At 41.5% G+C, this 18,309-nt stretch overlaps 1 pseudogene; it reads left to right on the plus strand.

Moving 5' to 3' along the window:
* Positions 1-2,082: 2,082 nt before the first annotated feature.
* Positions 2,083-17,939, plus strand: LOC103254764 (annotated as a pseudogene).
* The last annotated feature ends 370 nt before the right edge of the window (positions 17,940-18,309 follow it).

Below are 18,309 nucleotides of genomic sequence, written 5' to 3' on the forward strand. Positions count from 1 at the left end.
GGCAGAGGCAGGAGGATTGTTCAAAGCCAGGAGTTCAAGACCAACCTGGGCAACATAGTGAGACCTCATCAATATTATACATTTTTAAAATTGGTCTTAATATTTTCAAAAGGTCTGGGTGTGGTGGCTCAATCCTGTAATCCCAGCACTTTAAGAGGCCAAGGCGAGAGGATTGCCTGAGCCTGCGGGTTCGAGACCAACCTGGGCAACATGGTGAGACCTCGTCTCTTCAATAAATCAAAAAATCAGCAGGGTGTGATAGTGCATGCCTGTAGTTCTGACTCCTTGGAAGGCTGAGGCGGAAGGATCACCAGAGCCCAGCAGGTCGATGCTGGGATGGTCGTGAGCATGCCACTGCACTCTAGCCTGGGTGACAGAGTGAGACTCCAACTCAAACAAACAAATAAATTTAATTTAATTTAAAAAAAAGGAAAATGCTCAGTACCATTAGTCATTAGGGAAATGCAAATTCAAACCACAACATGATATCATTATAAACCTACCACAATGGTTAGAATGTAAAAGACTGACATACTAAGTACTAATTAGAATGTGGTACAGCTGCTGGTGGGAATATAAACTAATACACTTTGGAAACTGTTGGCAGTTTCTTTAAGAGTTAAGCACAGGCTGGGTTCGGTGGCTCCGCCTGTAATCCCAGCACTTTGGGAGGCCGAGGCAAGAGGATTGCCTGAGCCTGTGGATTTGAGACCAGCCCAGGCAACTGGACAAGACCTCATCTCTACAGTAAATCAAAAAATTAGCTGGGCGTGGTAGTGCGCGGCTGTAGTTCTGGCTACTTGGAAGGATGAAGTGGAAGGATTGCTGGAGCCCAGCAGGTCGATGCTGGGGTGACCGTGAGTATGCCACTGCACTCTAGCCTGGGTGACAGAGTGAGACTCCAACTCAAAAAAAAAAAGAGTTAAGCCATCCCACACTTGGATGTTTATTCCAAAAGAAAAAATATGAAATTGATAGCAACTTTATTTGTAAGCATCTCCAACTGCAAACAACTCAAATGTCTGTCAACCGATGAGCGGATAACCACGAGTGGTGCATCCATACAATGGAAAACCACGCCACAATAAAAAGGCATGGACTAGTGATAAAGACAGCCACTCATGAATTTCAAAATCATTATGCTGAGTGAAAGAAGGCAGGCAAATAAAGAGAACATGGTATATGAATCTGTTTATATAAAATTCTAGAAAATGCACAAAGGGACAAAAATCAATTGCTGCCTGGGGTGGAGTTGCAGGGAGTAGCTCACGACACGGGCAGCAGGAGGAAATATTTTGGAGTGGCGGAACTCAACTGTGTCTTGACTAGTGTGGGGGGTAGTTGCATACTCTATTTGGCAAAACTCACAGAACTGTATTGCCTCGATGGTAGTATAGCTTAAAATTGCCTTTCAGTAAATGGATTGATAGGTTCTTTGTGTATACCAGAAATAAAATTATTTTAATAAAGAAAAAAATAATCTAAAGTATTCATGAGTTTTCCTCACTTTTTTCTTCCACGCTGGCCCATGAGATAATACCAAAGTGTAATTCAGAAAATGCAAAATTCAAAGATTAAAAAATGTCTTCATTGTTTAAAGCTCAAATTTAACCAAATGCCCTAGTTGTTGTTTTTGGCTTAATTTGGTAACATCAATATATCTATATCTATTACCTATCTATCTATCTGGCATATGTCATGTCTAATTTTAAGCAATTTAACTTCTTGGAGAAACTTCCAAGAGGAACTGTGTGCAAACTATTATCCCAGAAAATTAAACATAATGATCAGTGATTTAAAGTTATTTTGATATAAGCCAATCAAGTGCTGGAAGCCAATTACCAAGAATGATTTTTATTTAAAGTAGTTGAACCATTGCCAATGGCAATATTAGGCTATCAGACTAGCTCTCTTGGAGGCCACTGATGGTTCAAGAAAATAAAACATCATTAGCATATGTTGCAGAGAGGTCAGTACAAAAGTGGGATAAAACCACCAGGCCATGGGATAAGAAGGAAACAGATTGGAACAAAACATTTCCCCGTTTTACTCTGCTAAAATTTATGTCTTTTGTGCTAACAGAAGACTCTAGAAATGACTGCTGCTACCAATCTCTTTACCCGAAACCCCAGGTTACAAGTCTGTCCTGAACCAAACAGCAGTTTAACCCAGTATAGAAGTGGGAGTTAACCTGGCCTTGGGCTCTGGGGCAGCCAGGAGGGAGCCTTCCCATGGGGTTGGATCAGAACTTGAGGGCTGCATCAGACTGCCAGGAAGAGGATGACTTGAAAGAACTTGGCCCCCAGGGAACTGCTTACCAGAAAAGGTTGTATATGCCCCACACAAAGCCAAATGGTTCCCCAACCCCCCCGAAACAAGAAATGGCTAAGTAGCTGTGCTAAGTTCTCCCTTTCCAGAGGCTGGAAGAAAAGTTTGGGAGCCTGGAGGCTTCTTTTGGTAGCTCGTCTAGAGACAAGCACTGTACCAGCTACCAACCTGCCACTGTAGTGTGTTGCCGCTGTCCATTGCTCACTTTACTGCCATGAGTGGGGTGCTCCATCCACCAGTCCAGAACTTGTCAATGATGTCAAAATCCAGCTAGGGACCCACGAGCTGGGGAGAGGAAGACCAGTCAGGACAAACATAACATCCCTGGTGAAACAGAATGGCTGTCAAAGAAAGAGGTGGGCAGAGGTGTTCAAGAAAATGCAGATGAAACACACATGTTAACACATGCAGACGCAAACGTTTTCTGAAGCTAAGGCAGGCCGTAATTTCCCTATGAAGGCATGATGATTAAATGAGATGTGGCCTCCTGAGTGAGATGCTGGGACAGAAAAATGAAATTGGGTCAAAAGCTGAGATCCTGATGGAGCAACAGTCCCCAACCTTTGTGGCATCAGGGACCACCTTCGTGGAAGACAATTTTTCCATGGACAGAGAATCCTTAGATTTTCATAAGGAATGGCAACCTAGATCCCTCCCATGCTCAGTCCACATTAAGGTTTGTGCTCCTATGAGAATCTAAAGCCAACTCTTCAAGACTCTCTTTCCATCCAAATGCTATGAGTCTCCTTCTGCCCAAATCCCTGTATCCATCCATCACTGTGTAACAGATTTCTCCCATTCTTCCTTAAATTCTGTGAAAGGAAGCCCAACCAAGGGTACAAGAGGAGGGGGCCAAATGGGGGCTTCATGTAGGATACATGTCTAGAGAGGCCAACTATCCTGCTTTTCCTTGAACTGAAGAGTTACCTGAAATGTGAGACATTTAGCGCCAAAGCCAGGATAGCGAGAGGAACTAAAGAAACCCTTCTAAGAAAAACAGAAGGTTAACAGGAGAGACTAACACAGGACAGTCTATTATTCCTTTGAAAACGGCAAAGGTATCTTCATTTATTTGTTCACGGAGTATTATGTGGCTTCTATGTGCTAAGTTCTGTAGGTTGTGGTCCTTAGCTTGAAAGAACATTGATATAAAGTTGTCCTGATGGTATAAAGACAAATTTGCCCTCCTCCCTAATAAAATGCAAATGCTTTCTAAGAACATTTGCAAATAAAAAAAAGAGAATCTAATACCGCTGATGATCGGACAGCAGAGAGCTCTGCTTGCCCTCGGCTCACCTCCTGCCATGTGGACCAGTTCCTAACAAGTTGACTGGTACCAGTCCACAGCCCGGGGGTTGGGGAACCCCTGCTATAGAGGGCCAACTTTAGGTACTGTATCAATATTGGTTGCTTAATTGTAACAAATGTACTATACTAAAGTCAGATGTTAATAACAGGTGAAACTGGGTGTGGGAATATATGGGAACTCGTATATTATCTTTGCAATTTTTCTGTAACCCTAAAACTGTTCTGAAATAAAGTTTATTTTAAATACCAAAAAAAAAAAAATGCCCTATGAAACAGTTTAGCCCATGAATTTCAGGAGAGAATGGTAATTATCAAGGCCAAAAAGAATGACTTTTAAAAAACATAGAAGAAATAGCTGAAAGCACAGACATGTGAAATCATGAGAGGACAGAGAAGTGGACTTGAGAATAGACTTGATAGGCATAACATGTAGTAGAAATTCCTTAGAAATAAATTATTATTATTATTTTGAGTTGGAGTCTCACTCCGTTGCTGCAGTGCAGGTGCATGCTCACGGCCACCCCAGTGTCGACCTGGTAAGCTCCGGCGATCCTTCTGCCTCAGCCTTCCAAGTAGCCAGAACCACAGGCATGCGCTACCATGCCCAGCTAATTTTTGATTTATTGTAGAGATGAGGTCTCACCAAGTTGCCCGGGCTGGTCTCGAACCCGCAGACTCAGGCAATCCACTCACCTCAGCCTCCCAAAGTACTGAGATTACAGGCTGAGCCACAGAGCCTGGCCAAGAAAGAAATTATTAAACTGATAACAGAAGGAAATTTCTGGGAGCTGAAGAAAGACCCAAGTCTGCAGACTAAATGAAATTGCAGTAGGTAGGGCTGGCAAGGCCAGGACACACACCAATGCCCATCCAGGGAAATTCTTGAAGCCTCAGAATAAAAGCCAATGGTACACATTTCCAGGCAGAAACTGCAAGTTATCTACATGAAAAATGACAGCACCAGCAAAGAAAAGATAGTACTTTGGAATTAGTTAATTAAACAAATGTAACGGAAAAGTAGGCTCAAACATTCACATCAAGAGGGGGAAAGTGGTGGGAATAGCAAGTTAATTCAATCTGCAAAAATAGAACAGGGAACAGGAGGAAAAGCCTTGTAAAAAAGTAGACAGAGAGTAAGACAGAAAAGACAAAATGAATCTATCAATTATTACATTAAAGGATGGGCTGGTTTCTTCCACTAAAAGTCAGAGATCGTCAAATTTGTTAAAATATAAGGCTGGGAGCTCTGGCTCACGCTTGTAATCTCAGCAATTTGGGAGCCGAGGCAAGAGGATTGCTTGAGCCCAGGAGTTGGAGACCAGCCTAGGCAACATAGCGAAACCTCATCTCTACAAAAAAAATTTTAAAAATTAGCTGGGAGTGGTGGCATACACCTGTGGTCCCAGCTACTCAGGAGGTTGAGGTGGAAGGGTCACTTGAGCCCAGGAGGTCGAGGCTGTGGTGAGTCGTGGTCCTGCCACTGCACTCCAGCCTGGGTGACAGTGAGACCCCGGCTCAAAAATAAGAGTGATAAATAAATAAAAGAACAGGAAACTATATAAACCCAACTGTAAACAATTTAGACCAGAGTGGTAAAGAAAGGTCAAGAATGAAGAGACAGGATGTGGGCGCACCACCAGGCTTGCACCTCCTGCTTGGTGTTGGAGAAAGGAGACAAGATGATGCTCGAGGGGTCACACAGAGCCAGAGGGGACCTGGGCACCCTGCCCCCACGTCTGCTGGCCTGTTCCAACCATCTGCTAAAACATACAGAGATATAATTCTCCCGAGGATTAAAAAGGCGCAGCCAGAAACTAGCACTGAAGTGGCACCCAAATAGAAATCCTGGGAATAAAGAAGCAGAGAGAAAATTCAAACAAGCAGCTGAGGCCTGTGAGGTGTTGCCAGATGCTAAAAAAAAAAAAAGACATCTGTGACAAAGAGGGATTCAATGGTGGGGGGGGTGGAAGTTCTCTGGACAGGCTGAGTTTGGCTTCACATCCCATAACCCAGCTGATGTCTTTGGGCATCTTTTGGTGGATGTAACCCTTTGTCATTTGTCTTCCTTGGAGAACCATTTGAGGACTTTTTTAGGTATCGGAGGGGTTCCCAAGGAAGCAGAAGCCAAGGATAGGGGTCGTTTTTCTCCACCCTCAGTAGATTTCCATCTTTTGGTAGAGGATTTACTTCTTTTGGAGTTCTAGGTCATGGGGACCTCACGTCATTCTCCTCCACGTCATTTGATGGTAGTGGATGGGTAACTTCAAATCTATATCTATGCCTACTAAAATAGTTAAAATCAGTGCTAAGAGAAATGTCTAGAATGGTCAAGAAAGAGTAGAAGTTGAAGAAGATGGCCAATTAAAAGTCCTTAATGATAAATGATAAGGAACAGCGGCCATGCTTGGGTAACAAGCAATTCAAGGCATGCGTTAACGGAAGGGTTAAACTATAGCAAGCATCCTTTGAGGAGTATTAGCAACATCTTTTTGGAAGATTTCAAATGAACTTGACTTTTAGTATACTTGTTCCTAATCTAAAGTATTTATAAACAACTCATCGGAGTCCTTATTTGTCAAAGACTTCTGAGTTTATTGTTGGGACCAAATAATAGAATTTTTATTTGTCGTTAAAGTTGTGTAGCCGGGCTCAGTGGCTCAGCCTGTAATCCCGCGCCTTGGGAGGCCGAGGTGAGTGAATTGCCTGAGCCCGTGGGTTCGAGACCTGCCTGGGCAACTTGGCGAGACCTCATCTCTACAGTAAATCAAAATTAGCTGGGCGTGGTAGCGCATGCCTCTAGTTCCAGCTACTTGGAAAGCTGAGGCAGAAGGATCGCCGGAGCCCAGCAGGTCGAGGCTACGGTGGCTGGGAGCGTGCTACTGCACTCCAGTCTGCAGTCTGGGTGACAGAGTGAGACTCCAACTCAAATAAATAAATACATAAATAAATACATAAATAAATAAAGTGTAAATCTCTGTATGCACTTTGTTCTTTTATCAAACAGACACCAAGGTGAGCCTTGACTCTTTAGTAGTGGTTGAATAAGATTGTACATGACACCAGCGTGAACAAGTTTCCCCATTGTGTCTGAAATGTGAGCCAAGCAGCATAAACCTGCTGTGAAGTCGACATCACCAGGAGTGAAGCACATTAATTCATCAATGGTAATACATAAATTAAGGATGTTTTCTAGTTGCACATGAATGCTGGCAACTTAGTAAGTCTTGACAATTGTTGAATGATGAAATGTTAAGCTTAGGTCTAAAAAAGTAAAGCTAGTCAATGAGCTCTTTGCCATTTGCTTTTAAAACAAGGAATGCAAATGTCTTTGGAACAAAAATGAAGGGGTTGACAAAAATATTAAGCAAGTGAAAAGAAAGCAAGAGTGATGATATTCCTATCAGACAAGGTTGGTCTCGGGTTGAAGTCACTTGATTAGAAAGAAAGACATCATGCAATCAGTAAAGGTTCAGTATGACTACTGGGTTTGGGTGTGCAGGAAAATTACCTGGGCAGAAGACAAAGCAGGAAAAATGAAGGAGTCTAAGCATGGGTGGGAAGGAGAAAAGGACACAACAGTGGTTAACCAGCTAAAGAGAATAAGATTTTGAGGAGGCAGAGGTCAGCAGTAAGCAAAGAGAGACAAAGCAAATACAAGTGGAACAAAAGAAGGGCCTGGAATAGCCTCGCAGAAGCTGTTCCTTCAGAGAACGGACAAGGAAGAATGTCCAAGTGTGGGATGACAAGTGGAACCAGAACGCATTAAAACGCCTAACTTAGTGATGTGAAGTTTCTCCATGATCAGACCCAAAACTTCAGTGAAAAGTCAGCCTGATATCACAGGGCAGCAAAAGCATGCAGGCACACCTCATTTTATTGTCCTTCAGTGTATCATGCTTCACGGATACTGTGTTTTTCACAGATTGAAGGTTTGTGCCAAGTCTGTGTTGATCAAATCTGTTGACGCCATCTTTTCAACAGCATACACTCACTTCATGTCTCAGTGTCATATTTTGGAAATTCTTGCAGTATTTCAAACTTTTTCATTAGTGTTATTTCTGTTATGCTGATCTGTGGCCAGTCATCTTTGAGGTTACTATTGTTATTGTTTTGGGCACCTTGAACAATGCCTCCAGCATGTCTTACGTAGACAGCAGGCTTCATCAATAAATGTGTGTATTCTGACTGTTCCACTGACTGGAACTTCCTTTGTCTCTCTCCCTCTCTTCAGGCCTTTTCTGAGATACAACCATATTGAAATAGTTTAGTTAATAACCCTACAATGGTCTCTAAGTGTTGAAGGGAAAGGAAGAGTCGCCCATCTCTCACTTTAAATCAAAAGCGAGAAATGATTAGGGCTAGTGAGAAAGGTATGTCGAGAGCCAAGATAGGCTGAAAGCCAGGCCTCTTGGACCAGACATTCAAGCTGTGAAGGCAAAAGTTACTGAAGGAAATTAAAAGTGCTACTCCCGTGAACACACGAATGACAAGGAAGTGAAACAGCCTTATTGATGATATGGAAGAAAGTGTTAGTGGTTTTGATGGAAGATCAAACCAGCCACAACCTTTCCTTAAGCTAAAGCCTAACCCAAAGCAAAGCCCTAATTCTCTTCAATTCCGTGAAGCCTCAGAGAGTCGAGGAAGCTGCAGAAGAAAATTTGGAAACTAGCAGAGGCTGGTTCATAAGGTTTAAAGAAAAGCCATCTCCGTGACATAAAAGTGCAATGTGAAGCGACAAGTACTGATGTCAAAGCTGCAGCAAGTTCCCCAGAAGATCTGGCTGGGATCTCACTGATTTAGGTTACACTGAAACAACAGATTTTTGGCGTAAAGAAATGAACCTTCTCTTGGAACAAGACGCCATCTAGGACTTTCAAAGCCAGAGGAGAGAAGGTAATGCCTGGCCTTAAAGTTTCAAAGGACAGGCTAACTCTCTTTAGAGGTTAATGCTGCTGGTGACTTCAACTTGAAGCCACACTGGGCACACTGGCTCATGTCTGTAATCCCAGCACTTTGGGAAGTCGAGATGGGAGGACGACTTAAGACCAGGAGTCTAAGACCAGCCTAGTTAAACCCTGTCTCTAAAACAAAAAAAAAATTATTCAGGCTTGGAGGTGTGTACCCATAGATCCAGCTAATAGGGAGGCCAAGGTGGGAGAATTGCTTGAGCCCAGGAGTTTAAGTTACAGTGAGCTATGATCACATCACTGTGCTCCAGCTTGGGTGACAGAGTGAGACACGGTCAAAAAAAAAAGAAAAAATGAAGGCAATGCTCATTTACCATTAGAAAAATCCTAGGGTCCTTAAGAATTATGCCAAATCTACTTTTCCTGTGATTCATCAGTGCAACAACAAAGCGTGGATGACAGCACATCTGTTCACAGCATGATTTACTGAATATTTTAAGCCCACTGTTGAGACCCACTGCTCAGAAAACAAAACTGTTTTCAAAACATTGCTACTCATTGACAAGCCATCTGGGTACTCAAGAGCTCTAATGGAGTTGTATATGGAGATTAATGTTGTTTTCATGTCTGCTGATGTAACATCCATCCTACAGTCCTCAGGTCAAGGAGTAATTTTGACCTTCAAGTCTTATTATCTAAGAAATACATTTCATAAGGTTAGAACTGCTACAGATGGCACTTTTTCTGCCGGATCTCAGCAAAGTACATTGACTGTCTCCTGGAATGAATTCAGCACATGCCATTAGGAATAGTCATGATTTATGGGAGGAGGTCAAAAAAATCATCATCAATTTGAGTTTGGAACTCATGGATGACTTGGAGGGTTCAAGGTTTGCGTGGAGAAAGCCACCGAAGATGTGGTAGAAATAGCAAGAGAATTAGAATCAGAAGTGGAGCCTGAAGATATGCCAGAATTGCTGCCATCTCATGGTCAAACTTGAATGGATGAAGAGTTTCTTCCTATGGGTGAGCAAAGAAAGTGGTTTCTTGAGATGGAATTCACTCCTGATGAAGATACTATGAACACTGTTGAAATGACAACAAAGGATTGGGAATATTACATGAAGCTGGGCATGGTGGCTCACGACTATAATCCCAGCACTTTGGAAGGCAGAGGCGAGAGGATTGCCTGACCAGCCTGGGCAACTTGGCAAGACCTCATCTTTACAATAAGTCAAAAAAAAATTAGCCAGGCATGGTGGTATGTGCCTGTGGCTCCAGCTACTTGGAAGGCTGAGGAGGAAGGATCGCCTGAGTCCGGCAAGTCGAGGCTGCAGTGGCCATGAGCGTGCCACTGTACTCCAACCTGGGCAACAGAGTGAGACGCCAACTCAAAAAAAAAAAAAAAAAAAGAATATTACATGAACTTGGTTGATCAAACAGCAGAAGTTTTGAGAAAATTGATTCAAATTTTGAAAGGTCTACTGTGGATAAAATACTATCAAACAGCATTGCATGCAATAGAGAATCGTTCATGAAAGGAACAGTCGATGTGGCAAACTTCATTGTTGTCATATTTTAAGAAATTGCACAGCCACTCAAACTCCAGCAACCACCACCCTGATCAATCAGCAGCCATCAACATGGAGGTGAGTCACTCCATTTGCTGAAGGCTCAGATGATTGCTAGCATTTTTTAGCAATAAAATATTTTTAAATTAAGGTATGTTCATTGTTTTCTTTAGATATAATGTGTTGCACATTTAGTAGACTACAGAATAGTGTGAGCATAATTTTTATATGCACTGGGAAATTCAAATATTTGTGTGACTTCCTATTGTGATTTTCTTTATTGAGGTGGTCTGGAATGGAACCCATAATATCTCCAAAGTATGCCTGTAAGGCAAAAAATTATTAGAAATGCAAGGAGAGCTTGATAAAAATACAGTTGGAGAAAGAATTAGAGTTTTTACAGAGAACTCCAACAGTAAATTTCATTTAGTAGATATACGTAGAACCTTAAATTCCTTTTACGCCATAGTAAAAAAGATAACATTTTCTTCCATTGATTCAAGAAATATTTACAAATCAATCATGTATTTGTCTAAAAAGAAAAGCTTGACAAATAGAAGTTGCCAAGAAGAAAACAAAGAAAAGGATATGTTTTTAATGTTGTCTTTCTTAAACCATACTGCAATAAATAAAAGTTTTAACTTTTGTTAGGCAAATTCATAAATGGAAAAGAAATAAAAAATGAAATTACCAACTATTGAGAAAGCAATAAAGTGAAGCAGTGAAAGCTATGAAGTGAACTTATCATCTAAAATGTCTTTATTATTAAAGGAAAAAGAGGGAAAAAAACCCAAAGAAACTTAGTGCTCATCACCAGAAATTAGGAACTGGACAATGAGAGAAACTAAAAGAAAACAAAAACAGCCAAAATAAAGCAGAAAGGATGAATAAATCCAATGTTGTTTTTAAAACTGATTAAAGAGAGAATCACATGGCAAACACACATGAACAGGCACTTGCAAAACTACACAAGATTAGAAATAGGGAGACAAAACCACAGATTTAGGCGTAATTAAAAGAATAAGAAGAGATTACTGCTTGCAGTTCTATGGCTACAGATTTGAAAACACATAGGAAGAGAATGATTTCCTAACAAAATATAAATTACTTAAATTGCCAATCACTGACCAGTGATTAAGAATCTATCATGAAAAAAGGCACAAAGACCAGATGGGTTTAATCTTTAAAGAACAGATGATTCCGATGTTATTTAAACATTTCCAGACTGTGGGGGGGGGTGGGGGGGGAGAGGATTCCCTTTATTTGTTTTATGAAGCCAGTTTAATTTTAATTCCAAAGCCTGATAGGACATCAAAAGAATATGCTAAAGCCGGCTCAGTGGCTCAGCCTGTAATTCCATGCCTTGGGAGGCTGAGGTGAGTGAATTGACTGAGCCCGCGGGTTCGAGACTCGCCTGGGCAACTTGGTGAGACCTCGTCTCTACAATAAATCAAAAATTAGCCGGGCGTGGTAGTGCACACCTGTTGTTCCAGCTACTTGGAAGGCTGAGGCGGGAGGATCGCCGGAGCCCAGCAGGTCAAGGCTGTGGTGGCCATGACTGTGAACATGCCACTGTACTCCAGCCTGGGCGACAACTCAAAAAAAAAAAGAATATGCTAGACTCATCTCACTTAAAGACATACATAACAAAGAGTGTAACTAAAATGCTAGCAAATAAAATGCACCTAGGATTCTGTCCTAGGCTGGGTTCCCTGGAAAGACTGTGAGTAGAGACAGGCATGCCCAGGGTTTGCTGAGAGGGCTTTCAGGAAGACACCTGTAAGAAGCCAAGAGGTAGGCAGCTAGTGTGGGGAGAGGTACAACAGTGGTTTGTAACTGTCTTATCTTGTGGAGGGCCCAGAACCAGTCATGAGAGTCAGGCCACTCCCTGAGGAGGGATTCAGCTGTGTCATCGGCAGACCCTAACAGCTACCTATGGGACAGCTGGGGCTCAAGAACCTCTTGCTGATGGCATCCGGGCAACCCCCCACAGCCATCTATCAGACTCAAGTAACAAGCGTTTCAGAGGGTAACAGTATGAACAGGTCGAATTTATCCCTGATGACAAGTGTGGTTGGCTCTCGAGAAATCAAGTATTACAATAACTTTTTGCATCAATAAACTTTATAGTGTATAAAGACCATGTAATGATTTGATGCAAAGAGGCATTGATAAACCTGTTAATTCACCAGCCATGTTTGATATATCTAAGGCTTTATGTAGTGCGAATGTATGAATATATCATGCATTCTCACTTGTGTGTGTAGTCTTTTTCTTTTCCCTTCTTTCTTGGGTTTTCCTCTCATCCCTTGACATCAACCCCAGTACAGTAAGCAGAAAAGAAACAACTACAAAATACTGGCCCTGAGTAGAAACAGATTTAAATTTGCCCCAGATTTGTTTAAGGAAGAAACAGCCTACATTACCAGGTTCCCCCTTACACAGGCATGTGCTGGAGAATTTTTAACTTAATTAAACATGTCTATCTCCAGCCATTCCCTCGCTCTCCGTTGAATACACCATCAATATTCCCTGGAGATAGTGAATGCTGACAGGATATAAATAAAAATAAATAAGTAAAGGCCAAAAAAAACCCCATCAAAGTGTGACCATATGTTCAAACAGAAAACATGTGCAGAAGTAAATCAGCACCTGTTTGTCAGGGAACTGAATCAGATCCATTCAGAAATTCCCAACCAATCCACCTTTATTAATGGCAAATATTCCTTCAACTAACACCCTCTCCTCTGCCCATCACAAGAGAGGTTTAAAATTAAAAATAAAATGTTAAAAGTATAAAAATTTAATTTAAAAATGTGTAAAAACCAAAAAACTGTAAAATCTTAAAAATAAAAACAATTCATAGACTCTGGGTCTCTTTCAGGCATACAGCCACGTGTATCAAAAATTAATCTGGACCCTTCTTTGCAGTCACTGTCTGGTGGATTTGTAGATAGAAAATCCCAATCGCTGGGAGGACTCAGTCCTTCTAAGGTTGAGATACACCTCTGTCCTCAATAATTGGGTTAAACATAGCTCCTTGTGAGCGCCTTTGAGGTATACTCACTGAAAGAGACCAGGTGGCCGTGTAGAGTTGCGTGTTTGGTTCCCTAATAAGCATTTGCATGTGGTCCAGTCCAGGTGGGGCACCTTGGGACCACCTGTTACAGCTAGAATGCAGGATTTGTATCACCTATTTTCTGTGCACAACTCACAGCCAAAGGAATTTCCAGACTCCAATTTGTCATTTATGATCTGTGCAAGCTAACATTTGTTTTCCCTCTGTAGGCAGCGTTTCCTGGAAATCCAAATGATTATAGGCATTATCTTGATAAGTACTGAATCAGAGCAAGGGGACAATCGAGTTTCAAGTTGAATGGCTTCAAGTTAAGACATCCTGATACACTGATCTCAAGATAGACATAAGTTGCTCAATGTGACCTGAGTGGTTCAGGCCTGGCAACTAAGACTCTCTTTCATCTGGATGGCAACAAGATGAACACCACTCAGACTGTTTTCTGCAATTTTCCTTTTCCAAAGCTTTCTATTCTGATTAATCTCCCTATAAGTTCACACACACACACATACACACACATGCACGCGCACACACATATATAAGCTAATATTATATATATGTCTATATATTAAGCTAAATTAATATCTGTTGGGAAAATTTCGGTAAATGGCTGATGATTCAATCAATCCTTTTCTTAGTATTGATATTACACGGAATAGAACAAAACAGTTCTAAAACTGTGTCTGAAACGTGTTACATCTGAAACAAAGTTTTCTTTAAAGAAATTTTAAGAATCAAAGAGAAAAAGAGATATTTGCTTTTTGTTTTGTTGTTTGCTTGCTTTTAGAAGAGAAAAAGGAAAAGAAAAATAATCTTGAAAAGCAGACAAGAACTTTATTTCAAGCAGTTGAGGTGATCTGGTTAAACACAGAGGACTAGATAGGATGAGTTATTTGGACCCTCTTCCAACTCTGTAGTACGTGGTTCAAGTGCCCAAAGATACCTCCTCACATAATGTTCTTCCACTGACAGTGAGAACATTTCTAAAGGAATGTAAATAATCCTGAAGCTCCACAGATCTTTTATAAGAAACAGATTTTTTAGATATTGAGATAATTAATTTCATATTCTCCATCCATTTGATGCTTTTCCCCAACCCTTTATTTCTTTTCATTTCAGTTCCCCACAAATTCTTTGGTGGAAAACCGCAATTATATTTAACTACAGAGACGTAGTTAGATGTAGTATGCATACATTTTATGTTTTAAAGATTCTTATATCCTCTTGCTAAATCAGAGTGATATAGATCTGTTCAACAGGTCTAATAAACAATGTCAATTCAGTTAACATGTAACACTGAAACAACCAAAACCCTATTCTATTGAATGCTTCCTGCTAACACGATTGCCTTTGGTCTGTATTTTATGTCTTTCAACACAAGCAAATTACAAAAACAACAACAAAAACCCCTCACATTCTCAATTAGAATAATGTTAAGTGGCACTGAATGAAGAAAGAATAGTATAGATGGGGATTTAGCAATAACAATCCGCAAACATGACACATGTATTTTGACACTAAAGAAGATATATATTCACTATATGTTCCAGCTTCCACCAAAATCCTGACACATTTAATTTGTGACAAATGTAATTTGTCACCAAAGAGGATATACACTTACTATGTGTTCAGCTTCCACCAGCAATCCTGCCCAGGTTTGGTTCCATGGCAATGCCTGCATGGCCAGAATGAACTAGAATGAGATAATTTTATTAGTCCTGATTACTCAAAGCTCACGAAAGGCTGAGTTTTATTTTTTCATTCAGATTTCCACTTTTCTTTCTACCTGTGCAGATGTTTTACCCTGTTCTCTTCACTCAACACCCATTCCTTTTACGTGCACTGCCAATAGAGGGGATTTCCTGTCCTTGGCAATGCCAGAGAAACTTACGAACCGCAGTCTGCTCGGAACTGGAAACGCCCAGAGTCAAACACTCTGTTTTACTTAGTTGAATATGAATTGAAGGTATGTTTACCAGAATGAATGAGATTAGGTTGGAGGATGCTGAGGTAAGAGAGACCTTATAAGCGAGACATCGAGATTTCTGTAGAGGAAACATATCATACTTTGAGGTGAGACTACCCAGATAGAATACAAAACCCCAGAATTTGCTTGTAGAAAATTGTGTATTTATTCTTACATGTTGAAACTTCAGTCACCTTTGAAGTACCGTCCATTTGATGTGATACACCTGTTGAGATGCTCAAAACAGTTTTTGAAATCATCCATTTTGATGCTTTTTAGCGCTGCTGCCATTTTTTGTTTTACTTCTTCCACATTGGCAAAATGTTTCCCTTTGAGGACTTTTTTCACCCGAGGAAACAAAGAGAAATGTGCTGAGGGCAAAAATGGGTGAATAGGGAGGGTGGTGCACAGAGGACTTGCCGTTTGGGGTCAAAAACTGCTGAACACTCAGTGTGGTGTGGGCAAGTGTGCTCATAAATCACACAACATGGGTGGTGCATGGGTGGGTGCACTGAAGGAATTTCAAAAAAAAAATTCATTGAGATGGAACACAGCATCTCACAACAATGCTAGCCGGTACACTGATGCTGATGGATTTCTAGAACTCTTATCTAGTAGAAGAAGCCTGTGCTCCTAGGAACCTGCCCGCTGAAAGGTAATTATGGGGCTTTTTTTGGGTCCCCTAAGGTGAGGTTTGTAAACAGGCAAAGGGAAAAGCATGGCATGGAGTGTAGTTGATGGGGACTACAGGATTCCAGTAGGTCCTTCTGAGTAAGATGCATTGTTCTGGCAGATATGATTTGCCCATTTATACTACAGCTGAGTACCAGACAAGGGTGATATTACAAATAAGCAGTTCCAAGCCTCAGTAGTGAGAAGTATACCCACTTGAGTTTCTTTATACGGTGATCCTTGAGAGAATTTTCCATGAAGCTGGTGTGTTACAGGGTACCTTCCCACTTCTGGTGATGACATACAAATCTCTGTGAAGTTTCCAAGGCCTCTCACCCTAAGTTGTGTTACTTAATTGGCGATATGATGGAAGTTTCCAAGTAAGGAGGGATGGGGGAAAAATGTGCCCTCTATGTGTTCCTTTTTCATGTGGTTTCCTCTGTGTGATAGAAGCCGAAATGTCGGACTTTCCTCTCGCTTTCCTTGAAGATTTCCTTGCAATGGTTCAGAGCTGTGGCCTAGAAAATATGTCATGGATCCAACCAGCCTTTTCTTACCTTTTGAGAGGCAGTGTTGGACTGAAAATCACAAGAACGAATTACCAGTCCTTCTTTTACCATTTTTTTTAAAGGTGTAACTTAGTGTATTTACTTATTTATTTATTTATTTATTTACTTTGGAATCGGAGTCTCACTCCATCGCCTAGTGGAATGCAGTGGCACACTCACGGCCACCACAGCCTCGACCTGCTGGACTCCGGTGATCCTTCTGCCTCAGCCTTCCAAGTAGCTGTAATCGCAGGTGTGTGCCACCATGCCCTGCTAATTTTTGATTCATTGTAGAGACGAGGTCTCGCCAAGTTGCCCGGGCTGGTCTCGAACCCATGGGCTCAAGCAATCCTCTCACCTCTGCCTCCCAAAGTGCTGGGATTACAGGCGTGAGCCACCGGGCCTGGTTTAAAGGTATAACTTTAAACAAGTCACTTTACCCCTCTAAACTCCATTTATCTTATGGAAGAGTTAACTAATTCTCTGTTATTTCAACCGTTTTTTTTTTCTTATCTGTGTACAAGAATCCTTATTTGCAAGTGGAATTTTACTTTTAAAAATCCTAACATATAAAACAGAGCAAAGTGGAATACCTGAGTTTGAAGCAGGTGAGGGCAGCATATGTGGGGCCCTGATTCCATGTTCATCTCCCCACTTTGGCCATTGTAGCCCCCCGAGTCACCTCTGTGGAACCCAGCAGATGAGAACTTGTTTTTTATTTATTTTTTCTTTATTTTAAAGATGTGGGGTACAATTCAGCGTTAGGTATACAAACGTTGATGATGCAGGTACCCTGTTGATGAGGTGTGCCCCTCCCTCCCCTGGCAGTTTCCCTCACCTGCCAGTCCCACCCCCCTCCCCTGGCAGTTCCCACTACTGCCAGTCCCTTTCTTACAGTATTATGATCATTGTTCAAGGCCCACTGATGAGTGAGAACTTATGGCGCTCTGTTCTTTGTTTCTGTGAGAGACCACTCAGTATAATCAACTCTAAATGCATCCAAGTGGCTGTGAAGTCCATATGTTTGTCCTTCTTTATGGCTGCGTAATATTCCATCTTGTATAAGTACCACATTTTCTTTATCCAGTCCAGCTTCAATAGGCAACATGGTTGGTTCCATGTTTTTGCTATTGTAAATAGAGCTGCAACAAACATACGTGTGCAGGGATCTTTTTTGTAGAATGATTTGAGTTCCTCCGGGCATATTCCCAATAGGGGGATTGCTGGGTTATATGGAAGGTCAATGTCTAGTTCGTTCAGAAATCGCCACACTGTCTTCCAAAGAGTGAACTTCTTTTTAAAAGCACAAATCTTTTCAATTCTGCGATTCAACAATAAGTTCCCTCACTCTTCTCTGCTTGGATATAGGACATCTGGTTCAATTTCAATTCATGTGTCTTATGTCAGAGAAAGGAAAACTCAGGAAGTAAAGACGTGACCAAAGAAAGAGAGAAACACAACCGGCAGAAAACAGACTTCAGATCTATGTGGGGATGGTTGTTCAATTGGTTTGAATTCTGCTTCTGCATCTGCTGGCATCATCTGCTGGGTTTGGACCCGTGAAACCAACTTTGCAGAGCCAAGGCTGAATGCAAAGACAGCTTCTCCCTATAGACTTAGGCTTGTCTCGTTCACAAGCCCACCTCAAAGGAGGAGGAGCCCATGCAGACAGATGTGCTTCACCCCTACTTGTCACTCTGTCTTGTGGCATCCAGAACCATCACCCAGAATACAGTGATCTACCCAACACAGGGGCACCATGTAGGTCACGGGTCCTTTCCATGGCCAGCCAAATAGAGGGCTAGGAGCAATATATGGAAGCTCTGATGAAAAGCCAATAAGTCTTAAAATAATACCTCTGTCATTTATTGAGCACTAACTATATGCCAGGTACTCTGCTGAGGGCTTAACTGCTACATATACTATGCAAGCA

The sequence above is a fragment of the Carlito syrichta genome, unplaced genomic scaffold, assembly GCF_000164805.1.
Source record: "Carlito syrichta isolate Samal-C Ts95f unplaced genomic scaffold, Tarsius_syrichta-2.0.1 Scaffold287488, whole genome shotgun sequence".
Lineage (NCBI taxonomy): Eukaryota > Metazoa > Chordata > Mammalia > Primates > Tarsiidae > Carlito > Carlito syrichta.